At 41.1% G+C, this 20,311-nt stretch overlaps 1 pseudogene; it reads left to right on the top strand.

Moving 5' to 3' along the window:
• The first annotated feature begins 19,916 nt into the window (after positions 1-19,916).
• LOC126095981 (5S ribosomal RNA) lies at positions 19,917-20,034 on the top strand (annotated as a pseudogene).
• The last annotated feature ends 277 nt before the right edge of the window (positions 20,035-20,311 follow it).

A 20,311-nucleotide genomic window follows, 5' to 3' on the forward strand; every position in this document is an offset into this window, starting at 1 on the left:
CAAAAACTGATAAACAGAAGATGCATAAAATGATGGATTATAGATTGTGTACAAAGGCGTGTGTTACAGTTTTATGACACACATAGTTAAGTATACAGCGTGAGTCACCTAACATTACCGCTGGATATATTTCGTAAACCACATCAAATACTGACGAATCGATTCCACAGACCGAACGTGAGGAGAGGGGCTAGTGTAATTGGTTAATACAAACCATTAAAAAAATGCACGGAAGCATGTTTTTTAACACAAAGCTACGTTTTTTTTTAAATGGAACCCCGTTAGTTTTGTTAGCACATCTGAACATATAAACAAATCCGTAATCAGTGCCGTTTGTTGCATTGTAAAATGTTAATTACATCCAGAGATATTGTAACCTAAAGTGGACGCTTGAGTGCCACTCCTCAACTACTCAATTTGTATATTTTGCTTATTTCTTTCATAGTTTCACACAACTTCTTCCTGTTTTCTCGATTGATCTGTGTTCAGTTTTTCAAGGCCTATCCACTGTGCCAACTTATAACTAAATCTGAGGGGGGTGCGATGGGGAGGTTCCCTTGTTAGTTATTTTGTATGTAAAAGGTAGTGTGGTTCCCCTCGGGAACGGAACTGTGTAGCGCGCGCAAAACGTGGTTGGCATGGATAGAAAGGTGGAACAAAGAGTCAGTCGGGGACGAGTTACCAAACTGTCAGCTGCTCATGTAAAAGTTGTGTATTGCGTTGGTTCCGAGAGAGGCTTTTCCTGTCGCTTTCCAATGCCTCGAATGGATGGATAAAGAGCAGGAACTATTCTGTAATTGGTATCTATCATCGCCACCAAGAAATGACAGAGTCCAGCAATTATACCTGCAAATCCACCTACCAACATGCACTCGCCACCACACTGCGCAATCACTCTAATAGAACAGAAGAACTATTGTAATGTACAGTGAAGGGTCAGCTCATTGGATGTGTTAGTGTGGTCAAAAAAATGGTTGGCTCTGAGCACTATGGGACTTAACTGCTGAGGTCATCAGTCCCTTAGAACTTAGAACTTCTTAAAACTAACTAACCTAAGGACATCACACACATCCATACCCGAGGCAGGAGTCGAACCTGCGACCGTAGCGGTCGCGTGATTCCAGACTGTAGCGCCTAGAACCGCTCGGCCACTCCGCCCGGCTAGTGTGGTCAAATATAAGGTAATTTATAACTGAATTTGTGTACCTACCTTGATTTTTTCCTTATAATAACACTTCTCAGGTTCTTCTCCGTTTGAACTAAAGCGATCGCCGAGTGTTCTTTATTAAAGGCATATTAAAATTAATATGGCAATAGAGTGTTCTAAAATTAATGTTGTTTGTTGAAAGGATCTTACAAATATCACAAATTTGTGTTTCACTGCAGTAAAAGTTCAGAACTGCAACTGTTGAGAGTTATATGTTCGTACTTGCTAAGTACTTGTTTCTCTAGTGCATTGAAAGTGTGTTTAGTTTGCTCTCCTACAGTGGTCAAGATTAAGGGCCTCCCTTCATTGAAAGCAGTTCAAATGCAAGAAGTTACTTAACTATAGAAAGTTTCAATTACTCTTAAGTGCAATTCTGTACAATATTCCTCTTGTGTACTGAAAGTGCATATTAATGGTGTAACAGGATCAACAGTTTGTCTATTGTGCTCATACTAGATAACGATTAATAGAAAGACCACTATCTATGAAAACAATAGTTCCTTTATTCAAAAGACAGTGAGAAGTAATTTGTTAGTGAAATCTATTTAATTTTCATTCTAAGTGGAAAGGTGTTTAGTAGTGAGAGACTTAATCTATGGATAATAAGTAATTTTGCTGTGAACCATATCCATATTTCATGCTAGACAAGAATATTTTTGAAAGGGTAATACTGAACTTTCGTCCAGTTTACGATTCTAAAGTTCACTGTAACAGTAATATTATTGAGATCATTCAGTTTGACTAAGTCTTCAACGTAATAGTGTGTTTCGTCATCTGCTATATTTATGCAAATAGTTTGTTCTGATCTGGTAACTCCAACCTTAACGTGAACATACTGTATTCAGGTCCTAGAGTTCATTGCACTCGTGTGTGGCAAAGTATAGTTTGTGTAAGTCCGTTAAAGTTACGAATACCTGTTTTCTTGAACAAGAATGTCAATCATTCTCTTGTCTAATTAGGCTGGCGACCGTTTTGTTTATTCTTTGAACAGTGTAGATGGGCAAAAATACTGTTTGTTACTGTTTAAATATTTACCTAATTTTGAATTTCACTTCCGTTAGGTACCACACGGTCAACATAACAAAATTCCTCTCAGAGGGTAAAACTGCTCTGCTTCTTTATACTATAATTGCTTGAATAAAAATAATTTCTTTATACGAACTGCCTCCAGCTTTGAGGTTATAGTACAGCAGTAGCGGACCGTAGTGTTATATGTGGCTTTTATGTGACAGGACTACTTGTTGTGTTGGGGCATAGCACGTAATAGACCAAATTTGGTATTTGGTTACACAAGCTACGTAAATCCAGTTGCAGTGTTATACGCTTGCTGAACGTTATGTGAGAGGTCATTCACATGAATAAGGAACAGCAGAGGACCTAAAATTGAACCCTGTGGGACTACCTTTGTGATAACTCCCCATTCATTAAAATTTACCACCCTGTCAATATTATTTCTGCGATTCAGTACAACTTTCTGTTTCTGTTCATTAAGTACGAATCAAACCATCTGTGTGTCTAGCCTTCAATTCCATAAATTCTGAGGTTTTCTAAGAGTGTGACATGATCCACACATTCAGATGTCTTGGAGAGATCACAAAAAATACCAACTGGCATTAATTTGTTATTTAGGGCTTGTACTATTTGATGGGTAAATGTGTAGATAGCATTCTCAGTCGAGTAACCCTTCCGGAATCCGAACTGTTACATGCTGAGTAAATTATTTTCACTTAAATATGAGACTACTCTTGAATACATAACTCAGTCAGCAATGAGATTGGTGTATAATTATTGAAATCACTCTTGCCCCTTTCTTATGAAGAGGTTTGACAATTTCGATAAAAGCGAATGTGTTTGGCAGTACATCTTTTAGGTGATGGTGGGAGGTAGTGAACGGACTTCCACATCCCTCCTTGGGAGAGCTATCTCCTATCTGTGGCTGGCTAGAAAGATGGCCCCGTGTGCTTTATAAATGCTCGAACAGAGGCTACCAAATTTAAAGAGCTTTCTATTTAAGATTCTCATTCGGATAATCGTTCTGTTCCGGATTCTGCACTTATATACGTTTTCCTTTGCTTCGGACTTCCGATAATTTTTCGAAAATTAGCTTGAACTTTGTGGCATCCGCGATCGGTAACAAGGAAGAATGTGGGATCCTCGATTTACAGACACACCATACAGGGCCCATGTCAGCAATAGGTAGCAGTACAACAGAACAGGGCACCGCGACTCGTCTGCAGCTATTTTCAGTGCACATTCCCGACTTCAGAAACCGCTATATAAACAAGGGTGAGGAATTTCATTGTTTACAACCTGACACACGCACTTCACGCACTAGTATGCATGTTTTCTTCAATCTAATTCTTGTTTCAAAGGGGATATTTTTCTGTAATCACACATATTTAGTTACGGTATTGAGATAATTCACTGGAATTCCCCCATCTGCTGATGATTCTTTCTGTTCCTTCCTATATTTATTGATTTTTTTGTGTGCTCTGTTCAGATCCAAAATTTTATTTTTCATATAATTGTAGAATTTTACAATCGCGGTTGAAAAAGTACTTCGTGTCCTTCATGTGTGCCGGCCGGAGTGACCGAGCGGTTCTCGGCCCTACAGTCTGGAACCGCGCGACCGCTACGGTCGCAGGTTCGAATCCTGCCTCGGGCATGGATGTGTTTGATGTCCTTAGGTTAGTTAGGTTTAAGTGTTTTAAAGTTCTAGGGGACTGATGACCACAGCAGTTAAGTCCCGTAGTGCTCAGAGCCATTTGAACCATTTGAACCTTCATGTGTCTGAGCACCACCTCCGCCATAATTGTCCAGCATCATTCTGGTGGAGACCCTAATTACAACTCATTTTTCTTATCTTTATTTGGTCTAGTGGTTCTAGGCGCTCAGTCCGGAACCGCGGGACTGCTGCGGTCGCAGGTTCGAATCCTGCCTCGGGCATGGATGTGTGTGCTGTCCTTAGGTTAGTTAGGTTTAAGTAGTTCTAAGTTCTAGGGGACTGATGACCACAGAAGTTAAGTCCCATAGTGCTCAGAGCCATTTGAACCATTTGATCTTTATTTTATTTTATTTACTTAAAATTCACTCTCAGATTGCTTGTAATCTCGACGATAATGTGTTTTGAGTCGAATTCATACTGTTTTCCTAAATATTATGCTTACCCGGTTGAAAGTCTATTATTTGGTCGCCATTAAGGTAAATAATTCAATTGCCCAGGTCCTCCAACCATAAGCAATAGGCGCTGCCACGACGAGCTCCGGACCTTGACAATTAACTTTCCAACGTGCACGGCAATCGATTTTTTTTCTCCAAGTAGCCTATAAACTACATGTGGGGTAATCTACTGCTTTAAATGATGTGGGGTTACTGAATTAGCATCAGTCTCGTCTGCATATCCACAGAGCATCTGATCATTGTCCTGATCACAGCACACCTATCACAGCACGGTACGTAAGGTACCCCTTATCTGCAGATAAGAGTACATTTTATTTTATTTCCAGGTTTTGTGTTTCACACAAGTGAAATGAATGTATGAGCGCAGCAGTACGTACGGGGTTAGGAGCGAGCGGTTGGTTCTCACGCTGACTAGCAGAGGCGGTTGGCCATCTGGCGCTTGAAGCAGTGGGATAAGGTGCAGAGGCAGAAATCACTTGACGTCAGCAAAGAGATACACGGGGAAAATTCATACATTCTAGCGCGAATCACGTAATTGTTGTTAATAAATATTTGCTCACAAAAGCTGCCTTTTGCCACTCAGACATTATCTTGCAGTAATTTTACAATGCCAGGAAATGTTTATATTACTAAATAAATTAATAACTTCGTCGTAAGTGAAGATGTACCATCTTATATGGACTATACCAATTCACCAATTGTACGCTTAGCCTACACACTGTGCGACATAGCCGGTAATCGCCGATAGGACTTCTTTCGGTCTACTGATGAGATGGAACATGCTCTCGTATCGTTAGTAGTTAGCTTACGATCAGTGTGAACAAGTTCATGTTACGGTGTTTCTTAAATAAACGCAGCGTAATGACATCCCGTGTAAAAATTATTTTCACAAACGCTTCTTCCTGCTTCTTTATGTAAAACACAGAGTTTAGTATTGCGCTTTCGGAATCTGAGAGCGCTGCTATGGCTCACCGATGGGACATAAAACAAAGAGAGCATCTCCACCTAACAGGTAGGAAGAATTCCTACGTGGCGGCTCACTAAGTCAGCTCAAGGACGGGCTGGTTTAATTATCACAAACCTCGGATGGGTAAGTTTGGCCAGTTACACTGCACACCCCTTATGCCACCAGCTACGGACTCACGAGCTAAACTGCGACATTTCTGGAGTTTTAATACAAGTGGGGACTTCTTGCAGCTATCAATAAACCGGTCTCTCGCTGGCAGAAATGTGTTTGTGGCCAGAGTGACTATGTTGAGAAATAAAATGTAGGCATGAATAATAAAGATGTAGAAACTTAATAACGTTTGCTTTATTTCAAAAGCTTTAAGAGTTTATACATAGAAATTCTGAAGCATCACTTTTCAGCAGGTCCCTGTCTTATCTATTTTGGCATTTGGCTGTAGAGTTTGAAACGAACACCAGTTTAACGAAGGAGAAGAGGAAATTTAGTTTCATCATTTAATAGTAAGCTGGCATTTTGTGTCATATGCTTGTTGATTTCCAGTATTTTCAGTAGTGTCACCATTCTCCTCGTCTTCATAGAACGTAAAAGTTCTCATTCTACATCATATGAATGATCTTCTGTTAAAAGATGATCAATAAAAGTTGAATCGTTCTTCATTAACCTCCAGTTTCTCTGACGTTCAGATAACCTAATTGCCACAGCTCTGTCTCAATGACTAATACATAGTTCCATAAAATTTCTGGCGTGCAGACACATAAATTCCACTTCATCTTCGGCTGTATACCGTATTTTCAGAGTGAGCCGAGGGGACTAACGCCCCAGCACTTGCTCCGTCCTTTTAAACCCGAGGACCGCGCCACTACGCATGCGGCCACTCGGCGGCAAATGGAATTACATCTCTGGCTGCGCTGCCACTCCACCCAGTGATATCGATGGACGAGGTGCATGCAAGTTCTAAGGCCTCCGATTTTTTTTCTAATTAACTACTCACCCGAAATCGATGAAACTGGCGTTACTTCTCGACGTAATCGCCCTGCAGACGTACACATTTTTCACAACGCTGACGCCATGATTCCATGGCAGCGGCGAAGGCTTCTTTAGGAGTCTGTTTTGACCACTGGAAAATCGCTGAGGCAATAGCAGCACGGCTGGTGAATGTGCGACCACGGAGAGTGTCTTTCATTGTTGGAAAAAGCCAAAAGTCACTAGGAGCCAGGTCAGGTGAGTAGGGAGCATGAGGAATCACTTCAAAGTTGTTATCACGAAGAAACTGTTGCGTAACGTTAGCTCGATGTGCGGGTGCGTTGCCTCGGTGGAACAGCACACGCGCAGCCCTTCCCGGACGTTTTTGTTGCAGTGCAGGAAGGAATTTGCTCTTCAAAACATTTTCGTAGGATGCAGCTGTTACCGTAGTGCCCTTTGGAACGCAATGGGTAAGGATTACGCCCTCGCTGTCCCAGAACATGGACACCATCATTTTTTCAGAACTGGCGGTTACCCGAAATTTTTTTGGTGGCGGTGAATCTGTGTGCTTCCATTGAGCTGACTGGCGCTTTGTTTCTGGATTGAAAAATGGCATCCACGTCTCATCCATTGTCACAACCGACGAAATGAAAGTCCCATTCATGCTGTCGTTGCGCGTCAACATTGCTTGGCAACATGCCACACGGGCAGCAATGTGGTCGTCCGTCAGCATTCGCGGCACCCACCTGGATGACACTTTTCGCATTTTCAGTTCGTCATGCAGGATTGTGTGCACAGAACCCACAGAAATGCCAACTCTGGAGGCGATCTGTTCAACAGTCATTCGACGATTCCCCAAAACAATTCTCTCCACTATCTCGATCATGTCGTCAGACCGGCTTGTGCGAGCCCGAGGTTGTTTCGGTTTGTTGTCACACGATGTTCTGCCTTCATTAAACTGTCGCACCCACGAACGCACTTTCGACACATCCATTACTCCATCACCACATGTCTCCTTCAACTGTCGATGAATTTCAATTGGTTTCACACCACGCAAATTCAGAAAACGAATGATTGCACGCTGTTCAAGTAAGGAAAACGGCGCCATTTTAAGTGTTTAAAACAGTTCTCATTTTCGCCGCTGGCGGTAAAATTCCATCTGCAATACGGTGCTGCCATCTCTGGGACGTATTGACAATGAACGCGGCCTCATTTTAAAACAATGCGCATGTTTCTATCTCTTTCCAGTCCAGAGAAAAAAAATCGGAGGCCTTAGAACTTGAATGCACCTCGTATCACTGCGAGCTGCGCCGTCGCTACGTCTTTATGAGTTTATTACAGAAAGTACCAGATTCCATAAACTGTCCATGCAAAAGCCTCTATCCCTGTTAATTAAATTCGTCGTCAAATGAATTTCAGTTGCTTCTTTCACTACTGAAACATGAAGTCGAGGCTAAAATTGCGACGTTATCACACACCATAGAATACCCAGTGTCAATCCAGAGCTCTGCCACCGCCGATTTATTAGGTTGTAAGAGCCAGGTGTACCTGCGGTGCTCTGTGCATCTCTCATGGACTGAACGTGTCGTCTGTCCAATGCCTGAGCGGCCACACTCACAGGGGATCTTGTAAACCCAAGGCTTCCGAAGCACCAGATCGGCTTTAAAGGAATCCAGGAGTGTCTGCTGCCTTTGGCGGAAGGCGAAAAATCACTTTCGTTTCGTGTTTGCTGAGGATCCGTCCTATTTCTGATGATAGGCTTCCCTCGTTTGGCAGAAAAGCCTTAGATTTAAAACTTTCGGTCTCTTCGTCTGCTTTCATTATGGTCACGGTTGGTTTCATTCGTGGTGCCTTACGTATCTGCTGTGGACAGTACCAAATGGTTCAAATGGCTCTGAGCACTATGGGACTTAACATCTATGGTCATCAGTCCCCTAGAACTTAGAACTATTTAAACCTAACTAACCTAAGGACAGCACACAACACCCAGCCATCACGAGGCAGAGAAAATCCCTGACCCCGCCAGGAATCGAAGCCGGGAACCCGGGCGTGGGAAGCGAGAACGCTACCGCACGACCACGAGATGCGAGCTGGACAGTACCCGTTGGCTTCAAAAATTCTTCTCAAGTGTAGAAGCTCGTACTCAGACTGCTTTCCTCAGCAGTGACGTGTGCTCTGTGTACCAGAGTCCTGAGAACACAACCGTCTGGGAAGGACGGTTGCAGTTATTTGTACGTGAATATAAATCCGTATGGGTTGGTTTCCGATGTACTGCACTTCCCAAAGTGCCATCAGCTTTGCGTCGTACCAAAGCATTCAAAAATCTCTTTCGATCTCCATCATGAACTGAATTTTTCTATGGATGGAATTCAGATTTTTAAATTTTTTTTAATTTATCTTCACCATGGGGCTTTTGAAAATACTGGTAATCAAAAAACATATTTCACAGAATGCCATCGTAGTATTAAGTGGTCAGACTTAATTTCCTTTTCCCCCTTCGTTAAATTAAGTTTCAGTTTCAAATACTAGACTACCATTGTAATTTCATAGTATTTTTCATCATCTATTAAATGTATTGTACGTAAAAACTTTGTTTCTCCTACCCCTTCTTTAGTTAATGTAATTATTTTTATCTGACAATGTAATGTGTTCCTATGTAAACACGCTACATCATTTTTGTATCTTCTGTATAAATGCTATCTGCGTACGTCGCACATCAATTTTTTACTCTGTTGGCGACATTCAGCTGTTACCTGAAGTTGTCTCAGAAGTCGAAAGCTGGTTTGTGTCCCTATTTATTAATACTATTATTATCATGTTCTGGCAAGAACCGACGGAAAATTTAATATATATATATATATATATATATATATATATATACATATATATATATATCAGTGGTTCTCAACCTTTATGAGACCATTACCGCTGAGTGCAACCAGACATTCAGATATTAGCTAGTACACCTCTCCACCACCACTATCGTCAACGTTAGTGCCTAGCTGCAGTCTACAATGGAGAATTTCGTTCGAACATTTCTGTTTTTAAAATGACGAAAGATGAATGATATTTAGTTTCCGTAGGCGCTTTATTGAATCAGGGGATAATGATCCCGTGAGATAATGGTATTAATTATTTGTAAGAAAGCAATTCTCGGTGCATTACGAGTGCTACCTACATGTTCTCCTCAGAAAAGAGAGTTAACTATCCACATTGAGGGTGGACATTTGTTACAAAACATGCTTCCTCTGCAGCATACCTCTCCCAAGTGGCACTTGCTTCATTCACATCCTGCGCCCACCCATTTAAAATGAACGATGCTAAAGTGTATGCACTGGACATACCCTTTGTAAATCACTTGACTGCTGGATTCCTTAGTCTCAGAACTGGTAGTAGCTGAAGGACTTGAAGCTGCCAGTGCATTGTGTTTGACCATTGCCAGCAATAATAATAATAATAATAATAATAATAATTATTATTATTATTATTATTTCTTTTCTTTCTCAGACGTTATGTCTGGTTAAAAATGGAAAGTGACGCGGATCTTTATCAAGCGTGACTTCGTTTTAACTGTACGGTATATGTTACATTGCATTTAGGAACTTTCGGGTAATTGAACATGTATCAATAATTACAGATTTCTGTAGTTGTATATATAAGTTTGGATGTAGCTGTATTGCGTTGATGTACTGGTGGATGTTGTGTGATATGACGCCTGTAGTTGATAGTATAATCGGTATAATGTCAACTTTCTCCCAATGCCACATGTCCTTGACTTCCTCAGCCAGTTGGATGTATTTTTCAATTTTTTCTCCTGTTTTCTTGTGTATATTTGTTGTATTGGGTATGGATATTTCGATTAGTTGCGTTAATTTCTTCTTTTTATTGGTGAGTATGATGTCAGGTTTGTTATGTGGTGTTTTTTTATCTGTTATAATGGTTCTGTTCCAGTATAATTTGTATTCATCATTCTCCAGTACATTTTGTGGTGCATACTTGTATGTGGGAACGTGTTGTTTTATTAGTTTATGTTGTATGGCAAGTTTTTGATGTATTATTTTTGCTACATTGTCATGTCTTCTGGGGTATTCTGTATTTGCTAGTATTGTACATCCGCTTGTGATGTGATCTACTGTTTCTATTTGTTGTTTGCAAAGTCTGCATTTATCTGTTATGGTATTGGGATCTTTAACAACATGCTTGCTGTAATATCTGGTGTTTATTGTTTGATCCTGTATTGCAATCATGAATCCTTCCGTCTCACTGTATATATTGCCTTTTCTTAGCCAAGTGTTGGATGCGTCTTGATCTATGTGTGGCTGTGTTAGATGATACGGGTGCTTGCCATGTAGAGTTTTCTTTTTCCAATTTACTTTCTTCGTATCTGTTGATGTTACGTGATGTAAAGGGTTGTAGAGGTGGTTATGAAATTGTAGTGGTGTAGCCGATGTATTTATATGAGTGATTGCTTTGCGTATTTTGCTAGTTTCTGCTCGTTCTATAAAGAATTTTCTTAAATTGTCTACCTGTCCATAATTTAGGTTTTTTATGCCGATAAATCCCCTTCCTCCTTCCTTTCTGCTTAATGTGAATCTTTCTGTTGCTGAATGTATGTGATGTATTCTGTATTTGTGGCATTGTGATCGTGTAAGTGTATTCAGTGCTTCTAGGTCTGTGTTACTCCATTTCACTACTCCAAATGAGTAGGTCAATATTGGTATAGCATAAGGATTTATAGCTTTTGTCTTGTTTCTTGCTGTCAATTCTGTTTTCAGTATTTTTGTTAGTCTTTGTCTATATTTTTCTTTTAGTGCTTCTTTAATATTTGTATTATCTATTCCTATTTTTTGTCTGTATCCTAGATATTTATAGGCATCTGTTTTTCCCATCGCTTCTATGCAGTCGCTGTGGTTATCCAATATGTAATCTTCTTGTTTAGTGTGTTTTCCCTTGACTATGCTATTTTTCTTACATTTTTCTGTTCCAAAAGCCATATTTATATCATTGCTGAATACTTCTGTTATCTTTAGTAATTGGTTGAGTTGTTGATTTGTTGCTGCCAGTAGTTTTAGATCATCCATGTATAGCAAATGTGTGATTTTGTGTTGGTATGTTCCAGTAACATTGTATCCATAATTTGTATTATTTAGCATGTTGGATAGCGGGTTCAGAGCAAGGCAGAACCAGAAAAGACTTAATGAGTCTCCTTGGTATATTCCACGCTTAATCTGTATTGGCTGTGATGTGATATTATTTGAATTTGTTTGGATGTTAAGCGTGGTTTTCCAATTTTTCATTACTATGTTTAGGAGCTGTACCAATTTAGGATCTACTTTGTATATTTCCAATATTTGTAGTAACCATGAGTGGGGTACACTATCAAAAGCTTTTCAGTAATCAATGTATGCATAGTGTAGCGACCTTTGTTTAGTTTTAGCTTGATATGTCACCTCTGCATCTATTATCAGTTGCTCTTTACATCCTCGTGCTCCTTTGCAACAGTCTTTTTGTTCTTCATTTATAATTTTGTTTGTGTTGTATGTGTCATTAATTTCTGTGTAATGACTGAAGTTAATATTTTGTATATTGTTGGTAGGCATGTTATGTGGCGATATTTAGCTGCGTTTGCTGTGTCTGCTTGATCTTTAGGTTTCAGATAAGTTATTCCATGTGTAAGTGTATCAGGGAATGTGTATGGGTCTGCAATGTAACTGTTAAATAATTTAGTTAGATGTGAATGTGTTAAGGTGAACTTCTTTAGCCAGAAATTTGCTATTTTATCTTTTCCAGGGGCTTTCCAATTGTGAGTAGAATTAATTGCTTGGGTGACTTCATGTCGCAAAATTATCACTTCAGGCATTTGTGGTATCATCTTATATGTGTCTGTTTCTGCTTGTATCCATCGTGCATGCCTGTTATGCTGTACCAGGTTTGACCATATGTTGCTCCAGAAGTGTTCCATGTCTGTTATGTTTGGTGGATTGTCTATTTTAATGTGTGTGTTATCTATTGTCTGGTAAAATTTCTTTTGGTTTGTGTTGAATGTTTGGTTTTGTTTCCTTCTATTTTCACTTTTTTTGTATCTTCTAAGTCGTGTGGCCAATGCTTGTAATTTCTGCTTCTTTTCATCTAACTGCTCTATCGCTTCTTGTTGTGAGACTTTACCTAACCTTTTTCGTTTTTTGTCTGATATTTCATTTCTTATAAATTGTGTCTGATGTCTTTTCTCAGTTTTTCTATTCTGATGTGTAGCCTGTGTTGCCATGCTGGTTTTGTGGGTTTCTTCTGTGTCTTGGTTGGTTCTGATCTCTGCCTAGTGTGCATATTTAGGGTAGTGAGTGCTCCTATATAAATCAGTAGCTATAACTTTTCCATGGTTGTATTTTCATTTATTTTGTTGTGTATGATTGTGTTGATAGTTGGTATTGTTGTTTTGACTTGTGGGTTATTTGGTGGTCTATGCAAGACTGGTCTAATGTCTGTATTTGTGTTTTTGTATTCTATATATGTCAGCTGAAATTTTTCTTCTATATCTAACATGTGTGTCACTTCATGTTCTATTTGTGCTTGTTCTGGTGGCTGTCTTAAGACTTTCCTCTGATTGTTTAATTGATGTGTGTTGTTCTTTGTTTGTTTGCTCTGAGATGTTTGAGTCCATTACTGTATTTTCTTCTTCTTCTGATTGCACATTATTTTGTTCTAGTATTTATTGTACTTGTTGTTTGATGTTTTCTAATTCTGACTGGGGTATCCTGTTATTTTTGATTATTACACGGATCTGATCAGCTAGTCGTTGTTCTGTTAAAAATTTTAATTCTGGATATCTGGTTGTGTATGTTGTGTATGCTCGTGATCTGTATCCAGTTGTGTTTGTTCCTTGGTAATAACAGAACATGAGGTGTCGGTTAATTTCATCTGACCATCTCATCCTCTGTCTTTGTTTTCCTTCTACAGTGGTTGCAGGAAGCATATCCTGCAAAACATAGCTATTTGGATTTAAATCATTTTCCGTGTGGCTAGCAGTGTCGTTACCATTGTGGACGGGCATAGGGTTCAAGCGTCGTCCCCGGCCATGACAGCGCTTGTCCGAGGCTTCTTTAGTTCTGTCCTGAACCAAGTAATCACACTAAAAGGGGGGTTAGCCCCATTAGTGGTTTGTTCTTTTCGTCGCCTTTTACGACTGGCAGAACATACCGGAGGCCTATTCTTTTCCTGGGCCTCCACTGGATTTATTATTATTATATTATTATTATTGTTATTGTTATTGTAAGTAATAAAATACTGTGTAGGACCTACAGCAGTGTAGCAGTTATTACATAATCACTGTTGTGTTGAGCTGTCAGTTTGTCCATTTATTGTTGTGAAGAGAGTAATGAAGCAATGACTATTCTATTGCGGGAACTGTCTACAACTCGAAGAAGGCGTATTGATGAGATATTTAAGCATATGTAGCACTAATGTCTCAAGTTAATATCGTAAATGGATGGTACAATATGCAAAGTACGTGTGCAGCAGGTGGACTATGTGAGGAAGATGATCATGCAGTGGTTTCAGAATCCCCACCACAGTGCGTAATGCTTTAATATTAGTATTTGGAAAAAACTGTATTTGCCAGTAACTGCAGTTTTTACCCGTAAGGTGGCGAAAATTGGACAATACTTCAGTCTTATTTAGAACACAGAAATACCTTTTTCTTGCTTCATTATCTAACCTATCCCTATCTGCCTGTTTTCACTGGCAAGTTACACAATTAGTGTTACAGTCGTACAAAATAGTGATTATAGTAAGGATTTTTTCAAAATATTTTCTAATCAAGACTGAACACTGAAGCAGTTGTTTTTGCCCCTCAGAAATTTTCATTTACCCGAAGTTGGGAATCACTAAAATAGATAGAAGTAGAAAATAGATAGAAGATGGACACACAGGCAGATAGAAAAAGGTTAGATAGTGAGGAAAGGAAAAGTCATTTTGATGGTCTAAAAAACTTGAAATACTGCTCAGTCTTCGCCACCTTTACTCGTTCAGCTTTGTCTGAGGAGGCCATCTTTGCCACGACAGTCTGCACATCCGGTCTGAGGTACTCATTCAGTATTTACACATTCCAGCCACACTGCAGCTTTCGAACAGTCCTGAAACTGTAATCCGAGAGTGCAGAGTATTTTGTGGCCATGGCCAAAGTAAGTAAATTTCCTTATAACTCTTCTGTCTCGTGCTGTTATTTCGGAAGGTATAAAAAGAAAACGATCAGTACGGAGAAGATTCGCAAAAGAGTGGCTTCAAATGATTGAAGTGCAAGAGTGTTACACGTTTTTAAAGGAGCTAAAATCTGTAAAAAGAGCGAGTTTCTTTGTGTGGCCTGGACTGGTTTAGCTACCTAGGACGAAGAGAAATTTTTGTGTTGTTTGCAGTATGTTAAACCTATATAATGAGGAATGACGCTACTCTGCGTCACACTTAAACTTCCGGCCGCCAGTATCTCTGGAATGACAATAGATATTGACAAACGGCGGTACGATTTTACGGCAGGGACTCTCGAAAGTAAATACTTCGAGACTTTCTAAACCGTGTGAAAGTATTGGTTTCAGCATAAATTTATTTTTTTAAATGGACACCCCATATTATTTCACACGCAGTCAGTAACATGAGGATCACAATTATAATGGCGTTGGTTGCATCGCAATACACATTTACACCCCGAGAAATTGGAACGCAAAGTTGACACATGAAATGAACGAAACGTGCCGCCATAGTACTTCCCGTGATGCAAGCGTCACCCGCAAGTTGCTCGCAAACGCGATGTGATTGACGTATTACGACGCGACAAAACTCTGTCCTTACGTATTGCTATGTACACTGTTAGTAACACTGTTAGTACGTGGCCTGGGAAACATACGGGTGTCCAGTCACCCACAGTGGAAACAAGGACACGGTTTACTCGTACATCCATTATTGAACTTTTCGACAGTACGAGTACTACAGTGGACATAACGGTAAAGAAATGCCGACAACCACCAGCCAGAGCTAACTAAATTAATCGCTGTCAAAAGGTCTCACAGAGGGATACATACAGTTTGTACGTAGTTGTACATCAATTCCACAATGATACATGCCACGTACAGGACATGCCACTGATCATCTTTAATGACTGCGACACAATCGAACCGTTGCAGATGTACAGTAACGTCAACAAACAGCGGCACGTTTCGTTAATTTCATGCGTCAACTTTGCGTTTCCAACTTCTCGGGATGTAACCGTCCATGTTCCAGTCGTGAATGGCGCTTAGGAAGAATGTTTGTCGGCAAGACTCTGTATTGGCTCTAATTTATCGAATTTCCTCATCGTGGTCATTTCGTAAGATGTATGTGGGAGGAAATAACATGCTGCCCGACGCTTCCCAGAAAGTACTATTTCAAAATTTCAATAGTAAACCTCTCCGTGGTGCACAACCCCTCTCTTGTCTGCCTCTGGAGTTTGTTGACCATCACTGTAACCCTCCCGCCCCAACCGAACGGTCCTGTGGCGAAACGCTCCGCTCTTCGTCGTATCTGCTCTATCTCTTCTATTAGCCCTAACTGTTAATGATTCAAAACTGATGAACAGTACTAAAGAATCAGTCAAACAAGCGCTGTGTAGGCCACTTCATTCGTGGTTGAGATATATTTCTCTGAGATTCTTGCTATGAATCTCAGTCTGGCATCCACTTTTCCTACTATTTGCTTTATGTGGTCATTGCACTTAAAGTCGCTCTGGATAGTTACTCCTAGATATTTTACAGCAGATAATGCTTCCAGCGTAGTTCCAGAGTAGTGTATTTCTTTTCCTACGTATGCGCTATATGTTAGATTACGTTCAGGATCGTCTGCCGGAGTCTGCACCGTTCAAGCATCATCGGCAGGTCATGCAGAAAATTGGTTCTGTCTTCTGGCGTTGCTACTTTGTTACAGAGAACCAGAGGATCTGCGACCAGTCTTAAAGACCTTCCTGTTACATAAATTGTAAACTGTGACGGTCCTGTAACACTTTTTTGAGGAAATTACATTAAAATCTGTAGATTTTGTCCCGTTAAGAGAGACCTGTTGAGTTGTTTGCAATAAAGGCTTGATCACCGTGGCATGTATGATGTGACACTCGGTAAGGTCGCATACTTTTTTCGCTAAACTGCAGTGCAGGACGGTGTCAAATGCCCTTCTGAAGGCAAGGAACACGTCATCAACTTGTCCACCGTTTTCTGTAAATCTGTGGGTCTCATGGAGGAACAGAGCGAGCTCAGTTTCGCAACATCTCCGTTTGCGTAATCCATGTTCATTTTTATAGGAGATATTTTGTTTCTCCAAAACTGTTAAAATTCTTCAGCATAAAAAATATTATGATTCACAGTAACATTGAAGTACTTGGCAACTGGCAGAAACTATGCTGTTCTACAGTTTTCTGCTGTGATATGTACTTCACCATCGGGCAGCATCATAACGGAAACATGTGATGCTATATGTGTATTAAACAAGTTTATGTGGTCTGCATATCTGGACTGAGACAACTGAAGCACTGTCATACTTCACATTGACAGTAACGAAGACAAATGTTTCAGTCGGTGATTCAGTCACAGGCAGCGATTTGGCTGTACAAACACTGTCTGTACAAACAAGGCGATGCAAATATCTGAGAGTGTACAGGGCCCTTAAGGTTTCTAAGGTGGTCATGTCATTTTGGCTTTTATATGTTGTCGATGTGCACGTGAGAGAGAGAGCAAGTTACGTTACTGTTAAACAATCTTTGGTCCTGCCGTGGCAGAGTATTTGGCTCTGCGCAGTCTGATACATTCTTAGTTGAAGTGTGGTAGGTGGTGGACGCATTTAGCAGCGCTGTGTTGACTTGTGATTGTACCGGTTGATCAAAAAGTCAGTATAAATTTGAAAACTTAATAAACCACGGAATAATGTAGATAGAGAGGTAAAAATTGACACACATGCTTGGAATGACATGGGGTTTTATTAGAACAAATAAAAAACAACAAAGTTCACAAAATGTCCGACAGATGGCGCTGGACAGCAAGACGTCAGAGAAATGAAATGATCGTTCGGCATTGTTGGCCGGGAGACCCCCTGCGGGGTATTTAGCAGCCGAAATTCCTTTTTAGCTGACACCACTTCGGTGACGTGCGAGTCGATGATGATGAAAGACACACAACACCCAGTCATCACGAGGCAGAGAAAATCCCCCGCCGGGAATCTAACCCGGAACCCCGTACGTGGGAAGCGAGAATGCTACCGCAAGACCACGAGCTGCAGACAAAATGTCAGTGACTGCGCATGACAATCGTGTATAAAAGGAGCTGTAATGAAAGACAGAATCAGATGCGCCAGCAGTCGCAGCATGGTGACGTTACCGGAAAAGGCGCTTTTAGTGAAGTTGTATTATCAGAATGGGGAATGTGCTAGTTCAGCGTTACGATCCTATCGCCATAGGAAAGGGATTCGATCGGGTAAAGGTCTGTTGACAAATGCATCTGTGGCGAGAATGATTTCGAAATTCGAAGCCACGGGTTGTCTAGACGATAGACCCCGTAGTGTCCGACCGAGCACAAGGCGTAATGCTACTGAGACAGTTCAGATAGAAATGGAGACTGTAGCGGGTTCGTTTATGCACGGGGAAGTCAGCGCTCGTGCAGTCGCACGTCGCACCGGCATTCCGTACACTACTGTTTGGGTGGCACTTAGGCATACCCTCCGATGCTATCCGTACAAAATCCATCGGCATCATGAACTGTTACCTTGCGATTTAGTGAAGCGGAGGGCATTTGCAGTGTGGGCGTTTCAAAAGATGGCGGAAGATGACGATTGGTTGAGTAACGTGTTGTGGACCGACGAAGCTCATTTCACGCTCCGAGGGTCTCTCAATGCCCACAACATCAGAATGTGGGCTACCGAAAATCCTAGAACTGTCGTGGAAACTTCATTGCACGACGAGAAAGTCACGGTGTGGGTTGGATTTACCACATCTACCGTTATCGGGCCTTTTTTTCTTCGAGGAAATGTGTGATTCTGGCTTTGTAACTGCTACCGTGACGGGTGAGATATGTACGCCGATATGTTACAGAATCGCATCATCCCCAGCCTGGCTGATAAACACCTGCTGGAACGAACGATGTTTATGCAGGATGGCGCTCCACCCCATATTGCTAGACGCGTGAACGATCACTCGCGCGCGTCGTTTGGTGATGATCGTGTGCTCAGCCGCCACTTTCGTCATGCATGGCCTCCCAGGTCCCCAGGCTTCAGTCCGTGCGATTATTGGCTTTGGGGTTACCTGAAGTTGCAGGTGTATCGTGATCGACCGACATCTCTAGGGATGCTGAAAGACAACATCCGACGCCAATGCCTCACCATAACTCCCGACATGGTTTACAGTGCTGTTCACAACATTACTCCTCGATTACAGCTATTGTTGAGGAATGATGGTGGACATACTGAGCATTTCCTGTAAAGAACATCATCTTTGATTTGTCTTACTTTGTTATGCTAATTATTGCTTTTCTGATCAGATGAAGCTCCATCTGTCGAACATTTTTTGAACTATTGTATTTTTTTGGTTCTAATAAAACCCCATGTCATTCCAAGCATGTGTGTCAATTTGTACCTCTCTATCTACATTATACCGTTATTTATTCAGTTTTCAAATTTATACTGAAGTTGTGATCACCCGGTATATGCCAGATAAAGAAAAATTTATTGTAAAGGACAGCAAGGATGAATATGATATATGTATTGGAAATCGAAAGGAGTATAAATTTTGAATAACGTCAATTTTTTTAAAGAGAAGAAGTTTGGGGTAAGACTGCATCACTCCGCACCTGATTTGTAGAAATGATTATTGGGAGCTAGCTTACTTCGTCCACTTGCTCAGAGCTGAGAGAAAGAGCACTGTACTTCGCTTAGTCATGCATTTAGATATTAATTGATTAAGCTGTTTGATTTTTTGCAGAAATTCACTGTTATCACTCTACCCTCTTTAAATCATAGTTCACTTCGTTAAGCACAGTATTATTCAGGCTAATGTTGTGTGTGAGGTTCACGAACAGTTTTCACTCTGTCTTTTTGAATACATACTTCATTCTGAAATCGTTGCCTTGGAATATCATTTCACAGAAATAGTTATTCTCCCCGTCCTACTGTTTATCGCTACGCATCATCACATGAGGTATGCAATACTTTGGAGATTTTGTTTAGAAAAATCAATCTAGCTTAGTCGCTGCCTGGATGCTGTTTGCTTTTGTGCTTTCGAGAAATCTTCGTCAATGTCGTCAAGAGGCGAGGTACGAAGAAATTTTGATTAGGGCCAGATAATTGTTTTACTTCAGCTGCGCATTTAATATAAGAGAAGTTGTATTCAGATCAGTTACTGTTCAGTTCAAATTGGGTTCAGTTTTGTCAAAGGTTAGCATACGATATGAAGTTGGATAACAGTTTGTGCGGACATAGTATTGGTAATAGGTGAAGTGGGAGGTAAAGTTGGGCTAAATTTCATACAGAAGCAAATATGGTGGGGAGGTTGCAGGGTGTAACTCTTTCCGTCTAAAGTTTTCACCTCTGTCGTGGGTAGTGGGCAACGGCCTTGCCGCAGTGGATACGCCGGTTCCCGTGAGATCACCGAAGTTAAGTGCTGTCGGGCGTGGTCGGCACTTGGATGGGTGACCATTCAGGCCGCCATGCGCTGTTGCCATTTTTCGGGGTGCACTCAGCCTCGTGATGCCCATTGAGGAGCTACTCGACCGAGTAGTAGCGGCTTCGGTCAAGAATACCATCATTACGACCGGGAGAGCGGTGTGCTGACCACACGCCCCTCCCATCCGCATCCTCCTCTGAGGATGACACGGCGGTCGGATGGTCCCGATGGGCCACTCGTGGCCTTTAGACGGAGTGGCCGTGGGTAGTGGCTTGTGAAATGGCAGCAGCCACGGCGCCCTCGTACTGCAGCCGACTCACCTCTGGCGGGGCAG

This window comes from Schistocerca cancellata, chromosome 8 (genome assembly GCF_023864275.1).
Source record: "Schistocerca cancellata isolate TAMUIC-IGC-003103 chromosome 8, iqSchCanc2.1, whole genome shotgun sequence".
In the NCBI taxonomy this organism is placed as follows: Eukaryota; Metazoa; Arthropoda; class Insecta; order Orthoptera; family Acrididae; genus Schistocerca; species Schistocerca cancellata.